Genomic DNA, 20,427 nt, shown 5'->3' on the forward strand with positions numbered 1-20,427 from the left:
TTGCATCAAACCGGACTACGAAATAGTAACCACTAGATGTAACTCCGTTGACTAGTTAGGTTTCTATTTCAATAGGATGACTTAGGCAACTTAGTCTTAATTCTGAGTATATTATAAACTCCTGTCTACGATGGATTGTCCATTGATTTGTATGGGTGAGAGTGACCGGTTTGCCGACTCAATATGCCTACTATTTCGGAGACAAGACCAACTGGGGAGCTGAGAGCATAATAATACAAGATGGATTTCACTCCCTCCCAACTTCAGGGTAAGTAGATGAGTGTTCCCTTAAGTGGTGTCTCCGGGACATTAACAAAGGGCCCTACCCTCTCACTGGCTTGAAAGGGTTTCTATTTAATGGTTGGACTATAAAAAGGTTGTTCACTAAGGAAATACTGGTACTTAAGGATATAGAGGTAACCCAGGGGTAAAACGGTAATTTGATCCAGCTGGTGTGATAAACACTCGTGAAGAACTAACTTGTTGTCATTGGTCTATATCCATGGACACAGAAATATACCTGTAGTGAATATTGTTTAATTTGGTTAATGAGTTTAGCCAATTAATCTGTAAGTCCAAATTCATATTAAAATTATAGGTTAAAATTAATGTGTATTTGATGCGCATTAAAACTATAGGTTGTTAGAGAAATACAATTGAATATGATTCAAATGTAAGCCAAATAAAATATCAAATAATTATTTAATTAAATTTAAATTAATGATTAATTAATCAATAATTAATTTAACTAATTAATTAGATAACTCCCACGTAGGAAGTTATCTAAAAACATGGGTGACCCTATGTTTCTTCTTCTCTATCTCTATTGATCAAAAAGTTTGTTTTATCACAGGAGAAAAAGAAAGTTTCTACAAAACAGTCCTGCACTTTTACTTCTCTCAAAAAGAAAATTCCTCATTTTTTATTTTTTCCCAATTCAATTGGTTCCCACAAATCAAAAATACCAAAGGTTTCTCAGATGATAGGGTTACTCTCTTGGTGGTGTTCGTGAAATTCCAATTGGAGAATAGGATTTTCATTTGGTTATACAAAGGTAAAGGTTTCCTATCCCTTTTCTATGTATTTAATTTTAAGCATGCTTAACCTAGGTTTAAACTAAATTTTATTTTTCTTTGGTCTCTGTATTATTTCTAAATTTCCCAGTGTATGGGTATTTTAGAAATCCCAAATTAATAATGAGTTTTGGTTCCGTGTTTTTCGTTGTGCTAGGGCATTCATCCTTACAGAATGGATCGAACTTCGAGATCTGAAAGGAAAGTCTGGAGATACTTCTTGGATGATATGGACCTTGCATTAAGGACTGATAAACTTACTTCTACTAAGGAACAACTGAATACTGCTAATATTAAGAAGTGGAAACAATCAAATTGCATGTGTCTGATGATCATTAGGCAGTCTATTTCAAAGTTTTGTGAAAATGCCAATAAATTCCTTGCTCAAATTGAGAAATATTTTGCTAAAATTTTTAAAAAAAAAAAAAAAAAAAACAGGTAGTCTTTTGACTTCTTTAACTTCCATGAGGTATAAAGGCAATGAGAAAATGGAGTACATTATGGAAATGTCCAATCTTGCAGGTAAATCAAAGGCATTTGATATCGAGATAAGTGAAAATTTACTTGTACATCTACTTATTTCTCTTTCTGCATAATTCACATAGTTTAAGATAAGTTATAATACTCGGAAGGATAAATGAAGCACTGATGAGTTTATCTCACGATGTGTGTAAGAAGAGAATAGGATTAAGAGAGAAATGACAGAAAATGCTCATTTAGCAACTGGCTCAGTGATAAGACGAAAAGGAAATCTATGAGTGTTGCATAAAGGGTATCTCAGAACAACAAGAGCAAGAAATAGGCTACTGAAAATCCTTGTGTTTTTCTTGCAAAAAGGAAGGTCTCCTCAAGAAAGATTGTCCCAAGTACGTCAAGTGTCGTGTAAAGAAGGGTAAACTTCTTACTTTGGTTTTTTCTGAAGTTAATTTAGCTTCTGTACCTACAAATACTTTGTGGGTAGATTCTGGTGTTACTACTCACATAAGTATATCTATGCAGAGTTGTCTATGGAGTTGGTTACCAAATGATGTTAAAAGATTCATCTATGTGAGCAATGTCAGAGTAGTTTCAGTTGAAGCAATTGAGAATTTTACATTACGTTTAAAAAAACTGTTTTTTTTTTTTTTTTTTTTGGGTTGAACTGTCCTTTAAACGAAATTTAGTTTCTATTTCTAGTTTTAATACATTTAGTTTTTCTTCTTCTTTTGGAAATAATAAAATTAGTTTTCTCAAAATTCCAAGCTTATTGGTACTGATTATTTAATTGATAATCTATATATGCTTGATTCCTTTGCTTCATCTAACAAGATCCTATTATCTAACTCATGTGGTACAAAGCATAAATTAAATGAGAATTCTGTTATTTTATGGCACAAGTGAAAGAAATCGGAATCGAGATTTCCATGAGCAGCGGAACAAGACTATTCCAAATTACAATCATGAATCAACAATACATTTACAGTTGACTTCAAAACAAACGGTTATACAATTATACAAAGAAATTACAGTATGAACAATACAGAAGAACAGAGATCAAACTCTATACGAACATCGGCAGAAGCGTCTTCACGCTCCGATGCACAACTCTGATCAAACAACAATAACCACGAGCGCTCGATCTATACGACCGCAACACCGCACGAACATTTCGCGCTCGTCCTCAGCGACAAGAACGGCCTCCACGGCAGTACAAACAGCCTCTAAAAAACCTCAATGATGTCGAGTTGAGTCTGACACCACCAACTAGGCGACTTTGCTATTCTCGGTATGAGAATCCAGAGGGTGAGCTCTGTTCGGACTTGGTGTGAGGCAAACGAATGGAGGAAACAATGATTGCGTACACGACTGGACAAGTGGGAGATGGCTGAGACCTATCGCATAGGTCGATGCCCAATCGTTTAGATAAAGTTATGCGATCGTCTAGCAAAAGCTATGCAATCGTTTAGCTCTATCGTTTAGCTCGGTCTGTCACATATAGACTCTACACGATCGTTTACCTTGGGCCAGCAATCGTCTAGCAAAGCTATGTGATCGTTTAGTAAACACTGCACGATTGTTTAGCTCGTACCTGCACGATCGTTTAGCTCGTCCAGCCATTGTTTAGTAAATCTGTATTTACTTGGCGACTTCCGTGAGTTTCTTTTCGCTGAGAGAAAACTCAAAATCCTTTTCAATCTTTTGTAAAAACTTCTTTTTCAAAATAGGAAACAACTTTCCTTTTAAACTCACGGTTACCATGATCTAATAACCACCCACTACTTTGGTTATTTAAAAGAAAAAGTATTAATTATCTAATAATTAATATTATTATAAACATAAATGATAACCAACTTATCATACTATATTTATAACCTATAGTTTTAATATTTAATCTCATGAAACATATAAACCATAGTTCTTTTTCTATTCCATGGTACTTAATGTAAATCTCATTTACATCAATGTATCTTATACATCATACCGATTATATCATATATAATCAAAATACCTCTTGTCAATTTGAACATTTCAAATCAACATCAAACACTGATCCTCAACATGATCCAAGCTACCAAGGGGACCTTATTGACCTGTAGATCCGAAGCTCTAACAGTACGTGAATAACTGACTAAACTCTTTAGTCATAGGTCCACCATCCGTTAACTGCCAGACACTTCACTAAAGACCGACAGCTGAACTCTCCTCACTACAGATATATTATGTGTCCATCTTAACCAATGAGTAGTGCGACAACCCTTCATAGAACGCTCGTAAGTACAGCTAGACCAATAACCGTTATGCCCCTGTAGTTACATCTGTCTCCTTAAGTACCATCGATCCCTCTAATGAACATAAATCATAGTCCTACTATGACTGAGTCTTCTCTTCCAAAGAGAAGCTATGACCACTATGTTCAAGCCCCAGAATCAGCCCTTAAGGGAGCAATCTCTCTACTTATTCCTGCTTCGAGAAATGAGTGAATTCCATATTGTAGATTGAGTTCTCAGCTCCCAGATTAGACAAGTCCCTAAAAAGGTAGGCATGTTAAGTTGGCAATCTGGTCACTCTCACCCATACTAATCAAAGGACCGCCCTCAAAGGTAGAAGTTCACAAAACACTCAGGATTGAGGTCGTGTCACCTATGGTCATTTAGGTGAGATGTAAGTCTCTAGTATCAACGACGTTATATACAGAGTCTAGTCATCTCGTGGTCCAGGTCTCCACATGAATGGTCAGGATCTACTATCTCCACATGAATGGTCAGGATCTACTATCTGTAGTAGTTTGCAACACTTGCAAACCTCGACAAAGTAGGTCGTATTCATAATGTCGCTAGGATCAGGTATCTCACCTTAATTCTTATACTACAGACCGATTTAGGTTATTATTTAAGGCATGATCTACTTATATATCACATATACACGCTTAAGTTCACATAAGATAACCAAGGAGCTTTGTTTATTGGATATGAGTAAATGCTAGAATTAAATAACATTTATTTTATTCATTGAACAATGTGTATTTTTACAAAACAATAAAACTCCGGGAGAATTAGGACATTAATCCCAACAACAAGTGTTTAGATCACATCTCTAAATAGAGAATTCAGAGACTTGTATAAGATGAAATTCTTGATTCCCTTAATTTAAGTAGCTTTAAAGTTTGTGTGGAACGTATTAAGGGAAAACAGACAAACATAAGAAAATTAGGTGCCAACAAATGCTCAAACGTCTTAAAACTAATACATATAGAAATTTTTGGTCCATTCTCTACAGTTTCTTGGAATAGACAACAATATTTTATTACGTTCATAAACGACTATTCAAGATATGGGTACTATATTTAATTCATGGGAAGTCTCAATCTTTAGATCTTTTCAAAACTTTCAAGGCTGAAGTTGAACTTCAACTTGGAAAGAAAAGGCTGCAATATGTATATTCTTTACTAGAACCCCTTTGGGGAGAGGCACTAAAGGCTGCAATATGTATCCTCAATATGGTACCTAGTAAAGTGGTATCTAAAATCCCTTATGAGTTGTGGATAGGAAAGAAGTCTAGTATTGGGCACTTTCATATCTGGGGTTGTCCAACTGAGGCTAGGCCTTATAAGCCTAATGAAGAAAATTGGACTTAAGAACTGTGTGAGCTGCTATTTTGTTGGGTATTCTAAGCGCTCTGGGGGTTTTAAGTTTTATGATCCTTTTCTAGATCATTGCTTGAGACGAGAAAAGCAAGATTTATCGAAGATAACATAAGAAAAATTGTCTTTGAAGAGAAATTAGTTTTTTGCCACATTTTAATATGATAAAGATTTGGTTATCAATTAATTTTTATTCAGTAATCATGTTAATAGTAGGGACATAAAATCATAGTTAATTCAATTACCTAATTGGAATGCTTTAAATCTTAAAGACTCCGCTTAAATTATAATAATAATAATAAAAAAAAAGGTTAGAAAATCAAATGAATCGGCTCCTTTCATAACTTTTTTTTTTTTTGAAAAAAAAATTAAAATTGGAAAATGAAGCTTATAAACTATAAACAATACATCTATTTACAAGTACTTATTTATCAGCCACTTTTACTACTAATATTATTTTAAAAAATCTAAGTCAAGTTTTAAAAATTGCACAAAGTAATTTTTGTTTTCATAATTTTACTAGAAGTTCAAGTGTTTCATTGAAAAAGATGAAAACAATAATTAAAGAATTGGGAGAAAACAAGCCTACGCTTTAAAAAAAAACACTAAAAAAAAAATTATTATCAAATAGGGTATAAGTAAAACTTCTGTATATGATTTTTTATTTTATATATATATATTTTAAAAAGAAATAGAAACATTTGATAATTTGCTATAGCTTATTATTTCTCATTTTTTCAAAATCGTTTCTAAAGTAGTGTTGAAATTTTGGAAACAACTAGACCAGGCTTCTTATTTCTTGTTTTTTTTCTTCAAAACATATGTAAAAATATTATTTTATATCATTCTTGAATTACAAATTTCATAACAATATTTCAATGTACTAAATATAACATAAATAATTAGATGTTTAATTTAAAAATTAATTTTCTTAAAAAAAGCTACATTTTTAATTTAGAGAATAAGAACAAGAATTGATTACCAAATATACTTTTTTGTCTTTTTATTAAAAATAAAAAAAATGAGAAACAATTAAAAAATAGAAATAAAAAAGGGAAAAGAGAAGGACCCGTTTTCTATTTTGTTTCTCATTTTTCAAGAAATTGACGTATTTGATAATCATTTCCATTTCTTTTTTTTTTTTTAATTTAAGAAACATTTTCTTAAAAATAGGCACAAATTTAAAAACTAAAAAAAAAAATTCTATCTATTTCATTTCGGTCCCAAAACTCATTCTACGAGGAGGTTGTGGCTTTCATATCCGTTGGACCATTTATTATTATTATTATTATTATTATTATTATTATTATTATTATTATTATTATTATTATTATTATTATTATTATTATTATTATTATTATTACTTCTCCTGGCTTCAAATTTCACGAGAGATTTACTTCTTTTGTTTGTTTGCTTTTATTTCCCAAGGCTTAAGCATTTTTTTCCTTTTTCCTTTCTTTCTTAGTTTGTATTTCCTGTATTTCTTAATTTTTTATTTATATAATCATTTAATTTTAGATTAAAAAAATCTCTTTATATATTATTTTAATTTTTAAATTTTTAATATGTACATTAATTTTTTTAATCATTAATTTTAAATTATATATAATATACATGTTTATATATTATTTTAAATTCAATTTATATTGCATTTAAAACCAATTACAATTTTACAATATATAAAATTTTCTCACTATAACATTCATTTAAAACCCGTTACAATTTTACAAATGACTCGAGTGAGAGATAATATTGATCATCAAATTTGGACAACATTTGAAGGATAGATACAATTTTGTTATTGTTTTTAGTTATGCAGCAAGGCTTATTTGTATTACATCATATAAACTTTTGATCATTTCTTTTTCAATGTTTAATGTATGACATATCTTTTTTATATTATATTTATTAAAAAAATAAGAAACAAAGAAATAAGTAATAGTTATCTGTTTCTATTTATTTTTTCTCAAGAAACAAGAAACAACAAATAAGAAATGAGAATGTTATCAAAGGGAGGAAATGTTCTCATATCCTCAACAAACAAAACTAAAAAAGAAAAAAAAATCAAAGCAAAATTATAATTTTAACCTTAATATTGTAACTATATACTAATTAAATTCCATAATTTTAGGGACAACATTACTTATAAAAATGTGCGTGGTCTTCTTTTTTCTTTCTTTTTTTTTTAAGAAATAGAGAGTTGTTTTTATTTTTCAAGTTATAATTAGTCATAATAATTATATACTCTGTAAAGTTGAAGTTGAATAATGATAAAAATTAATTCTATATTTTGAGTAATCATAATCCTAATATATCTTTTTGAGGGAATGAGTTTTTGTAAAGGAATGAAATGATATATCTTTTCTCGAAAATATGACTATTTGAATCATCACAATAATCTATAAATATGTGCTTTTTTTATTAGATTAAAAAATATTCAAAAATATAAATAATTTATTTATTTTAACGGTCTCAAATAGTCTATTGATATGTGATTTTCTTATTAATTTAAATACATACAAAAACGTAAAGAATTGTTCCTCCAATTTTCATCTATTTGATATATTACTCACACATTGTAGTGTTTGTTGAATCAATGGTTGAAGAGTTTTGATAAACAATTATTTTCGTAAATTAACAAGTAGTCAATATGTTGATTTTTACCTTTTTTTCCTTCATGTGATGTATGATTAATCAGTGTATTTAAAATATTGATAATGTTGTTTTATCAATATATTTTTTAGAAAAAGAATAAAAATAAAGATATAATTTTATGATTATGCATATTATATGAAAAACTTATCGTAAAAATAGTTTAATTTTATTTTTATAAGAAGCAATTAAAGTCTCGTTTGGTAACAATTTTCTTTTTTGTTTTAAGTTTTTAAAAATTAAGTTATTTCCTCATCAATTTCTTATAATAATTAATATCTTAAGTAAAAGAGTTGAATTCTTAGCCAAATTCTAAAAACAAAAACATACTTTTAAAAACCTTTTTTTTTCAAGACTTGTTTGGTTTTTTAAAACATTGATTTTAAAGGTGAAAAGAGTATTTATAGACTAATTTTAAAAACCCAAAGCCAATAATTAATAACCAATAATGAAATAGTTAACAAACGGAGACCTAAATAAATCATCAAACTTATTTTGATTTTCTAAAAATAGAAAACAAAAACACAATTATAAAACATATTTTTTCTTTTTAGTTTTTGAAAACAGAAAACCAAAAAAAAAATTTACGAAAGACTTTTTTTTTCCTTAAAAAATAGAAAACTAAAAACAATATCCAACATGTATGGTTTTTTGTTCTTCAAGATTTAAAAATTAAAAACTAAAAACCCAAAATCCAAAATCTACTGTGAATTTGAGAAGCACAGGAACACAGATACCAATAAAATATAATATTAAAATAAATATAATATAATATAATAACAAATAAATAATTATTAAAATAAATTAAACATGATATATAAATAAATAAAATAAAATAAAATAACACCTTTCTCCAATTTTGATGGATTTTGCCCAATATGTGTGTTTTCCAAAATCCTCCAAATGCCACTATTTATAGGCAATTTGGAAAATAGGAGGTAGATTACATGGACACTAATAATGCGTAATGTTGAGACACATGAACAACACTTTGGGAAATAAGGGCATGACACATGATCAATGGACACTAAGCATGAGCATCTAATGGGTATCTATTATCATAATATTTATAATACTCCCCCTTAGATATCTATTTTATATATGAAATATGCTTCGTTAAAACCTTGCTAGGAAAAAAAACCAATGGAAAATTAAAATCCTAGTGAAGGGAAAAGAGTATATATTTCATATAATTTATACTCCTATCTCCCCCTATTGGACACATCACTTGAGATCTCTGAGTCGCCATATTCCAATATTGTGTACCAGTTTTTCAAAGATTGTGGTTGGTAATGCCTCTCTATCAGGTTATCTTTCAAACAAATTTGGTGTACAATGATGTCGTCATTTTCTTCAAGATCATGAGTGTAGAAAAACTTTGGTGAAATATGCTTTGTTCTAACTCCTTTAATATATCCTTATTTGATTTGGGATATGCATATTGTGTTGACTTCGTATATTATTGGTAGACTTTTACAAGAAGACAAACCACATGTTCCACAAATGTGCTGAGTCTTTGATCTTAGTCATATGCATTCTCGACTAGTCTCGTGAATTGCAAGAATTTCAGTATAATTTGAGGAAGTAGCCATTACGGTCTATTTCACTAACCGCCACGATACAACAGTTCCTCTTGTTGGAATTTATGCCTTAAAACTCATAGATAGTAAATATTATTAATTGACTGTTATCAATAAAGAGTTATGAAATCTAAATCAATAAATGTTATTGTTTGTATTGTTGTCTATTTTAGTTTAATAACCCTAAATCCAATAAACTAACATCCAAGGTTATCTTATGAGTCTTGAACTGTATGTGGAGACATACAAGGATCACTGTTCAAGATACAGCCTAAAGAGTCTACAGTACAGAGATAAGGCTGGGTACCTTATCCTGGTAACACTATGAATACAACCTACTTTGTATTTTATACAAATGTAATGATCCAACCCGTTCGTGTAAGTGACACGCGAGTGAGGTATCTTATACAACGAGTTTGCATAAGATTGAATTGCGAAATAATAACCACTAGATGTAACACCGTTGACTAGCTAGATTTCTATTTCAATAGGATGACCTAGGTGACTTAGTCTTAATCCTAAGTATATTATGAATTCCTGTTCACGAGGGATATTCCTTTGCTTTGCATGGGTGGGGGTGGCTAGATCGCCGACCCAATATAGCTACCATTTTGCAGACAAGACCAAGTCGGGAGCTAGGAACATAATAATACAAGATGAAATTTACTTCTTCCCACCTTAAGGGTAAGTAGATGAGTGTTCCCTTAAGTGGTGTCTTCGGGACTTGAACAAGGTGTCCTACCCTCTCATTGGCCCGAGACGTATTTTTGTTTATTGGTTGGACGATAAATAGGTTGTTCATTAGAGGAGCACTGATACATAAGGAGTCAAAGGCAACCTAAGAGTAAAACGGTAATTTGACCCAGTTGGAGTTACGAACATTCGTGAAGGACTAACTTGTTGGTATTGGTCTATATCTGTGGACACATAAATATATTTGTAGTGAGAAGAGTGTAGTTGTGGATTTTTTGTATAGTGTACCCACAATTAACGAATATTGATTAATATGGTTAATAAGTTTAACCAATTAATCTCACATCGTTGGAGCTTCTGATCTATAGGTCCACTAAGTCCCCTCGTTAGCTCACTTGAGGATACTTAAAAGGGATCATTTGAATTGTTCAAATTAATTTGAGGAAACTATAAATTAATGTGATAGTATATAATTAATTATGGATTTGATCTATAATTAAATTGGAAAGTAATATTTGAATAAGATTCAAATTAATTCAAGTGAATTATATTCACAAAGAATTAATTAATAGAGAGTTTTTGCACATATATATGAGATGTATATGATAATAAATATATACATTAAATTGAATTTAATGTTATTTAATTATTATGCAAATTAAAATTAAATAATTGTTATTTAATTTTGCTAATTAATTAAATAAATGTTATTTAATTAATTATAGAAAAAGAAAATATATCGGGAAAGGGCTTGGCCCTTTTCTATATAAAGACCTTTTCATGGCCCTTTGGGGATACACTGAATACACAATTTTCATTATAGAGAAACTTCGACAATACACAACTTTCCAAAACCTTATTCTCCTCTCCCTCTATCAATAGTTAGATACCACCTATCTCTCTATTAGAATCCTAGAGAATAATGAGGTAACTCTCATCATAGTGTTCGATATCGCTCAAGGAGTTGTTCATGATCAAGACTGTTTGGAGATCTGTTTGTTGGAACCTTAGAGAGGATTGTTCGTCACACTTGGGGAATCTATAAAGGTAAGAATCGTTCTAACCCTTTTCTCAATAGCATGCTAGTTTACGTGTTTATCTATTTCGTCTAGTACAACGATTTTGTTTAATGTAAAAATTGATTGTGGGATGCAAGGTGTTCTAATGAGAATGCTTCTGTTGCAACGAGATTCGATCTCAGTCCCTGCAATTGGTATCAGAGCTAATTCCTTACATCTTCGTTCTTTGTATTTTTTGAAACAAACTCGTTTAGAGGGGGTTTTCATATTCAGCATTATGAATGTTTGAATATTGGTTTGCAAAATTGGATGTCTTCGATTTTGGCACTAGATTACTTTTTAATTTGATTAAATTGTAAGGGCCCGTTGTATTTTTGGGCCATTCAATTCATGTTTTAAGTCTATAAGTTCGTGTCCATCAATAGAGCAACGGTTGCTGAAGAGATTGATATCAAATGGAGGTGTTCGGGGCAAGTTCGGAGCCAAAAAAAGGAAGAACAATAGCATTCTACCGCATAGCATCACGACATTGCTATCATAGTGTTGTAACCCTGCAAGGTAGAGGTGAAGCACTCCAGTCGCAGCGTTGTAATGTTGCCCAGAATGTTGCAACGCTCCGAGGATTGACGGAGTGATGTGGTGCGTGCGGGAAGTCTCGGAAGCTGCACCTTTACCCTAATTTCCTTATTTGTAATTTTATTTTATATATTGATTAATTAAACTAATAGAATAGTTATATTAATTTAATCAGTTAATTTTATTTTTGGGTGCCAAAAATCATTCCAATTTTTGCAATTTAATTTAGTTATGCATTGGATGTATGTTTTAAATTAATATTTGAATTCATATTACATATTGTATGTCATATAGATTCAAAAGATTACCCACCTTAGGATAAATATATACATGCATCATGATTAAATATAAAGGGTTATATTTTATAGATGCATGATTGAATTAGCATGTTGAAGCATCATAATATAAATGTTATGTTAGTGATGTATGATTAGTCTAAGCATGTCCTTACATCATACTATATATTAAAATTGTTCTAGTAAATAGTTGAATGATGTATGTGAATGCTTGATGTGATTATAGTTTTAATAATTCATTAATTTATAAAGAGTTGTAGCATTAATGAGATTGATTAAATGCAAACATAGGTCCAAATTATTTTCAATTGTTTAAAAATAACTTATGTTATTTCTAATGGGATTAGGAATAGGTTAATCTTTTTAATTTGTTTTAATAGGATTAAAATGAATTTCAATAAAAGATTAAATTTATAAAATAATTGCCCATAAAAGATCTTTGTCAAAGGAAGGTTCTATCTAGGAGGTGGTATTTAAGCTGACGGAAACGGAACACCTCAACCTGGAAACTGACTTGGAAGGTGAATTGAGCAAATATTTTATAAGCATGCAATAAATGATTGATTTTATTAAAAGAGTTTAATAAATGATGATTTTATTAAAAGAGTTTAATAAATGAAATCAAGCATTGTTAAACCATTCAATATAAATGTTATATTGAGAAAATGTAAAGGACTTAGATAAATTCATTAGTCGGGTTTTCACTAAGTATAATAAAATCCTAATAAATTTTGGAATACTTTAGTAGGAGGAATTTGGTATATATGATATATCAAATTTCAGCTCTCACGTCCCCAAGAGTTCACACCTTGAGATCCATGCTCGGCTTCATGTCGTCCTAGGAGCGCACTCCCTTCGGGAAGTGTTTGCATGAGTCAATAACAAGGTGAATGGGGAAAGTATTTATAGTAAGTAGTAGAGGGACGCATGTCAACGTATCCTAGGTTTCCTCCATTAGGAGGCACCGTGAGATTCCCATGGTCTGCTTGCATGTCGTCCTAGAGCGACCATCCCTTTGGAGGACCTCATCATAGGGGTCGGAACAATGTTAACTCCAACAATGGATAGGGTTTCTTAAGTTAATCTTCAACAGTTATCTTTCCCTTCGATGGCCTGTTGAAGCATACCTCTGGGATCCGAAAATAGAAAGGTCACACTTACGGGAGGGGTTAAGTCAGTTAATGAATCATTGACGAAAACAACGGTAGCTAAAAACTATAAGAATATGAGTTATTCTAGTATTAGTGATTGGATAAGATTGTCTCAATTCAAGGGAGGAGTAGTTTATCACACTTCGGTGGTTGTTGCTCTAAACCTCTGAAGTGGGCTTTATATTCTCTACGGCGTCAACCATAAGTTTGATTACATCGCGTTCAGTTTGTTGCAAAAACTAAAATCAATAGTTTATTTAGGATTCTATGATTACATGTGTGTTTGCTAAATTGATTGGATAATTATGTAATGGGTTATGACAAAAATAACTAATAAGGCCAATTGATTGTTATATGTTTCAGCATATCTTCCACAATCATATATTTACTTAAAAATGAAAAATTAACCAGTGAAAACTATGTAACGTAGAAATCTAACCTGAATACGATTATTGTTGTTGATGATCTATGGTTTGTCTTGACGAAGGAATGGCCTCCAGTCCCCGCTTGAAATGCATCTCAAGTGTTGTGACCGTTGGATGAAGGCCAATGATAAGGCTCGAGTCTACATCTTGGCAAGTATGTTCGACATTCTTACTAAGAAGCATAAGGCCATGATGATTGCATATTAGATCATGGAGTCTCTCTAGGAGATGTTTGGACAACCGTCTACTCAGATCTGGCACGAGGCCCTCAAGTACATTTATAATGTGCGCATGAAAGAAAGCCAATCAGTGAGAGAACATGTTCTCGACCTGATGGTCCATTTCAATGTCGCCGAAATGGACGATGCGGTTATAGATGAGCAAAGTCAAATGTCCTTTATTTTGGAATCTCTTCCAACGAGTTTTTTTCAATTCCGCAACAATGCGATAATGAACAAAATACAGTACAATCTGACTACCCTTTTGAACTAGTTACAGACTTTTTAGTCTCTTATGAAAGGTAAAGAACCAGTAGAAGAAGAGGCAAATGTTGCCCATTCCAAAAAGTTCCATAAGGGTACATTCTCTAGAACTAAGTTCATTCCTTCAACTTTTGGTACTAACAGGATCCAGAAAAAGGAAGGAAGGAAGAAGAAGGCTCCTGCTGCTGGCAAAGGCAAGGGCAAAGTTAAGGCTGAAAAGGGCAAATACTTCCACTGTAATGTGGATGGTCATTGGAAACGCAATTTCCCAAAGTACCTTGTTGAGAAAAAGAAAAAGAAGGAAGGTAAACATGATGCCTTGATACTTGATTTAGGAGCCACTAATCACGTCTGTTCTTTTTTACAGGGAATTAGTTCCTTTCAATAGCTAGAAAAGGGTGAAATGACACTCAAGGTTGGAACGGTAGACGCCATTTCAGCTCGTGCAGTGGCAGTTGCTAAGTTGTCTTTTAGAAATAGATTTTTGTTTTTAGAAAACTTATATATTGTTCCCAAGATGAAGAGGAACCTTGTTTCTATTTCTTATTTATTTGAACAATCATACTCAGTTTCTTTTAATTCAAATGAAGCGTTCATTATGAAAAATGGTATGACTAATTGTTAAGCTAAACTAGAAGACAACTTATATGTGTTAAGACCAACTAAATCAAAAGCAATTTTAAATCATGAGATGTTTAAAACTGCTAATACTCGAACTAAAAGGCAAAGAATTTCTCCAAGTAACAATGATACATACCTTTGGCATTTGAGATTAGGTCACATAAATCTCGATAAGATCAAGAGATTGGTAAAGAATGGACTTCTAAGCAAGTTAGAAGATGATTCATTGCCTCCATGTGAATTTTGTCTCAAAGAAAAAATGACTAAAAGACCTTTTTGTGGAAATGGTTATAGAGCCAAAGAGCCCTTAGAGCTCATACATTCAGATCTTTGCGGTCCAATGAATGTAAAGGCTAGAGAAATGTACAAATACTTCATCTTTTTTATAGATGATTATTGAAGGTATGGTTACTTATACCTAATGGAACATAAGTCTGAAGTCTTTGAAAAGATCAAAGAGTATAAGGATGAAGCTAAAAACTTATAAGGTAAAACAATTATTTGATCTAATCGGGGTGGAGAGTATATGGATTTAAAATTCTAGGACTATTTGATAGAACATAGAATTCAATCCCAACTCTCAGCACCTAATACACCTCAGTAAAATGGTGTATCAAACAAAAGAAATAGAACCTTATTAGATATGGTTCATTTTATGATGAGCTACGCTCAATTACCTTACTCATTTTGGGGGCATGTAGTAGAGTTTGCAGTTCACATCTTAAACAATGTTCCCTTAAAGAGCGTTTCTGAAATACCTTTCGAGTTATGGAGGGGGTGTAAACCGATTTTACGTTACTTCAGAATCAGGGGTTATCCTACACATGTGTTAGTGATAAATCCTAAGAAGTTACAACCTCGATCAAGATTGTGCAAATTTGTTGGTTACCCTAAGGAAATGAGAGGTGGTCTATTCTATGACCTTCAAGAAAATAAAATGTTTGTATCGAAAAACGCTACATTTTTAGAGAAAGACCACATGAGAGATCATAAACCGCATAGAAAAGTAGTATTAAATGAAGCTACTGAAAAATCAATAAGGGTTGTTGATGAAGTTGGTCCTTCATCAAGAGTTAATGAAGAAGCCAACATTTCAGGTCAGTCTCGTCCTTCTCAATCGTTGAGAGAGCCTCGATGCAGTAGGAGGATTGTGATACAACTTAATCGTTACTTGGGCTTAACAGAAATTCAGGTTGTCATATCAGATGATAGTGTTGAGGATCTATTGTCCTATAAACAGGCAATAAATAACGTAGACAAGGACTAATAGGTCAAAGCCATGGACCTTGAAATGGAGTCCATATACTCCAATTCAGTATGGGAGCTTGTAGATTTACATGAAGGGGTCAAACTCATATGGTGTAAATGGATCTACAAAAGAAAGAGAAATGTAGCTGGAAAGGTACAGACCTTCAAAGCTAGACTTGTAGCAAAGGGTTATACCTAAAAGAAAGGGGTTGACTATGAGGAAACTTTTTCCTTTGTTGCTATGTTTAAGTCTATAAGAATCCTCTTATTCATAGCCACATATTATGACTATGAGATATGACAAATGGATGTCAATACTGCTTTTCTGAATGACAATCTTGAGGAGAATATCTTTATGTCTCAGCCCGAGGGGTTCATAGCCCAAGGTCAAGAACAAAAAATTTCCAAGCTAAATTGATCCATTTATAGGTTGAAACAGCTCGATCTTGGAACATTAGATTTGATACAGTGATCAAATCATTAGGTTTTGATCAAAACATAGATTAATCTTGTATATATAAGAAAATCATTAAAGACAAAGTAGCTTTTCTAATACTTTATGTGGACGATATCCTACTCATTAGGAATAATGTAGGATACCCTACTGACATTAAGGAATGGTTGACAGTCCAATTCCAAATGAAATAATTGGGAGAGACACAATATGTACTTGGGATCCAAATCATCAGGGATCGCAAGAACAGAACACTAGCTTTGTCTCAAGCATCTTATATCGGCAAAATTTTGACTCAATATCCAATGCAGAACTCTAAGAAGGGTTTATTACCTTTCAGGCATGGGGTTCACTTGTCTAAGGAACAATATCCTAAGACATCTCAAGAAGTGAAAGACATGAGATGTATTCTCTATGCCTCAGTTGTAGGCAGCTTAATGTATGTTATGCTCTGCACCACGCTAGACATTTATTATGCAGTGGAAATTATCAGTAGGTACTAATACAATTCAGGGTTAGACCATTAGACAGTGGTTAAGAACATCCTCAAGTATCTTAGGAGAACGAGGGACAATAAGCTAGTGTATAGAGCTAAGGATTTGATCCTTATAGGATATACCGACTCTAATTTTTAAACTGACAAGAATTCCGGGAAATCTAGGTCAGGATCGTTGTTTACCCTAAATGAGGAGCTATAGTGTAGCACCAAGCAATGATGCATTGCAAATTCCATTATAGAATCTAAGTATGTGACTGCTTGTGAAGCAGAAAAGGAATAAGTCTGACTAAGGAAGTTTCTAAGTAATTTGGAAGTGGTTCCAAATATAGATTTGTCTATCACCTTATACTGTGACAATAGTGGATAATAGTCATTGTTGATCCATTTACAAAAGCTCTCATGGCTAAAGTATTTGAAGGTCATCTAGACAGTTTAGGTCTACGAGACATGTACATTGTATAATCTGAAGGAACCTGTGAAGGCCCTAAGCGGAAACGTAGAGATCGGTCCCAATTTCAAATTTACACAGAATACCAATTACAGAAACAATTATGCAATTCAATTAAAATATACAGCATATGCTAAAAAATTGAGAAAATGATTAGAAAGGGAGACTTATCCTTGAAGAACCTTTTCTTCACATATTTCCTTTTCTCCAAAATGGCCACGTACTGCAACGAACTCGAAATCCTGATGGCCACCACCACGAAAATTTCCTCTGCATTCTTTAGGATGAGAATCCAAGGAGTTGCGTGGGCTTTTGAGATTTTGGGAGGGATGGAGATGAAATTTGAGAAGGAAAAGAGTCTGGGAGAAAATCACTGAGATCTATAATTGTTTTCTTAATTCTTCTGTTAAGAAGATCAAGCAAAACCACCCTCTACTAAACTTCCCTATCACGGTGAAAAATAGAGGAAAAAGGACTCCCTCCCATAATTAAATTCAAAATTTAATATTAAATAATTATAATAAAAATTAATATATATTTATATAATAACTAATTTATGATATAATATATATATTAAACCATATGTTATATCGCATATAACACATAACTTATAGTTTTTATATTGTATCAAATACAATATAACCTATAGTTTTTAATTCTCTCATTAATACATGATATTTAATATAAATCTCATTTATATTAAAATTAGTTATATAAATCCAATTCACAAAATTAATATTTGAATCATATTCAAATATTTATTTCCTCTTAAATAAACTTTATATTATAATGTATTAAATACACTATATTAATTATATCATATATAATTAAATTAAATTAATTATATCACATATAATTAATTCCCTCAATTAATTTGAACAATTCAAATTAATCCAAAATTGATTCTCATTAAATATATGTTGAGCTATAGAGGGGACCTCAGACCTGTAACTTGAAGTTCCAATGGTATTTGAATAATTAATTAAACTCTTTTCATTAAATTATTCAACATCCATTAATTGTCGAGCATTCCACTAAAGACCGTCAACTGCAATCTTCACACTACAAATATATTTCTATCTCTATTGGATATAAACAGTCAACAGTGCGACGATCCTTCAAAAATTGCTCATAAGTACAACTAGGCCAAAATTAACATCTTGCCCCTGTAGTTACATCTAACTCCTTAAGTACCACTGATCCATCTAATGAACAATATGTCATAGTCCAACTATGACCAAACTCCTATTAGGCCAGGAGAGAGGACGTGGTGCCATATTGTTCAAGCCCTAGAATCAGCCCTTAAGGGAACAATTTATCTACTTACCCTGACATTAGGGAATGAGTGAATTCCGTCTTGTGTAACTGCGTTCCCAACTCTCCAATCAGACGAATCCTCAAAATAGTAGGCTTATTGAATCGATGATCTGGCTATTCTCAGCCATACAAATCAAAGGACCACCTTTATATGCAGGAGTTCACAACTTACTCAGGATTCAAGTCATATCACCTATGGTCATCCTAGTGAAATTTAAGTCTCAGTTAAGAACGACGTTATATAATGCGACTAGTCATTTCATGGTTCGGTCTTATACAAACTTCTTTGTATAGAATACCTCCGCTCACATGTCTCCACTGAAGGATCTCTTACCAAAGAGTTTCATGAGCACGTTCGAATCGCTCCAATTTCACAGTGACCGAAATACAACAATATACATTCAAGCGCACAGTTATGCAAACAAACAGTCAATTAAAGGCATTCTTTGAACAAAAATAAACGAGGGAGAGATTTACCATACTAGTTGAAAACGTTCTTCAAACTTCAGAACTCAATGTAGCAGAAACCTCTCCCGATCAACCAACGCTTGAACAACCGCACGAACACGAATGTCGCAGAGACGACACCACCAGAAAAGAGCCCCAGGTATTCTCGGAGTAAGAACCCAAAGCGTGGTCTTTTGTGAATTTGGTAGAGAAAGGAGGACAAACAAATCGTGTAGGTGATAAGCAAGTGGGAGGGAAAAAGGCACTTATTGTATAGTACGATGCTTATCGTTTAGAAGAAACTACACGATCATGTAGGTTTTACTGAACGATCGTTTAGCTAATTCGGCACACAATACGATGTTCAGGGAAGCTATCCGATCATATAGGAACTAGTGTGCGATCATTTAGGCACGAGGTGGACGATTTTCTAAATGCAGAGCGACTATCGTATAGGCTCTCGAAATACTTAAGTGATCGTTTACGATTCACCAGTGCGTTCTTCTATCTTTTTTGGATGACTGATTCAAAATGAAAATTATTTTCATTTTAATTCATCGATTACAAAAACCGACACTACCCCACTAACCCACGTACAAACGTGATTTTTGGGTTAATTATCATATAATTAACCAACTAAAATATTAATAAATATAATCATATTATATTTTTAACCTATAGTTTGATATCACATATCTGCTATAGTATTTTCTCCTCTACTTGATATAAATCATATTTATATCTAATTTCCTCCAAAATAATGTATCTCATACATTTAGCTAATTATATCGTATATAATTAACCAGTCCATTTATATCATATATAATCGAATTTCCTCTTGTCAATTTGAACATTTTAAATTAACCTAAACACTGATTCTTGACTTTATCCAAGCTACCTAGGGGACCTAATAGACCTGTGGCTCAAAGCTCCAACGGTCCGTGAATAGTTGACTAAATTCTTTAGCCATGAGATCCACCATCTGTTAACTGTCAGGCATTCCACTAAAGACCAACAGCTTAATTCTTCTTACCACATATATATTTCTGTGTCCATCGGATATAACCAATCATGAGTACAATAACATTTCACAGATGCTCGTAAGTACAACTGGGCCAAATTATCGTTTTGCTCCTGTAGATACATCTCACTCCTTAACTACCACTGATTCCTCTAATGAACAATACCACATAGTCCAACTATGTGTCAACACCTCTCGGGCCAAGAGAAGGTGTATGGCGCCACATTGTTCAAGCCCTGGAATTAGCCCTTAAGGGAGCTATCTATCTACTTACCCCTACCTCAGAGAAGGAGTGAATTTTATCT

Source organism: Benincasa hispida, chromosome 6 (assembly GCF_027475165.1).
Source record: "Benincasa hispida cultivar pf3 chromosome 6, pf3_genome.v1.1, whole genome shotgun sequence".
Classification (NCBI taxonomy): Eukaryota; Viridiplantae; Streptophyta; class Magnoliopsida; order Cucurbitales; family Cucurbitaceae; genus Benincasa; species Benincasa hispida.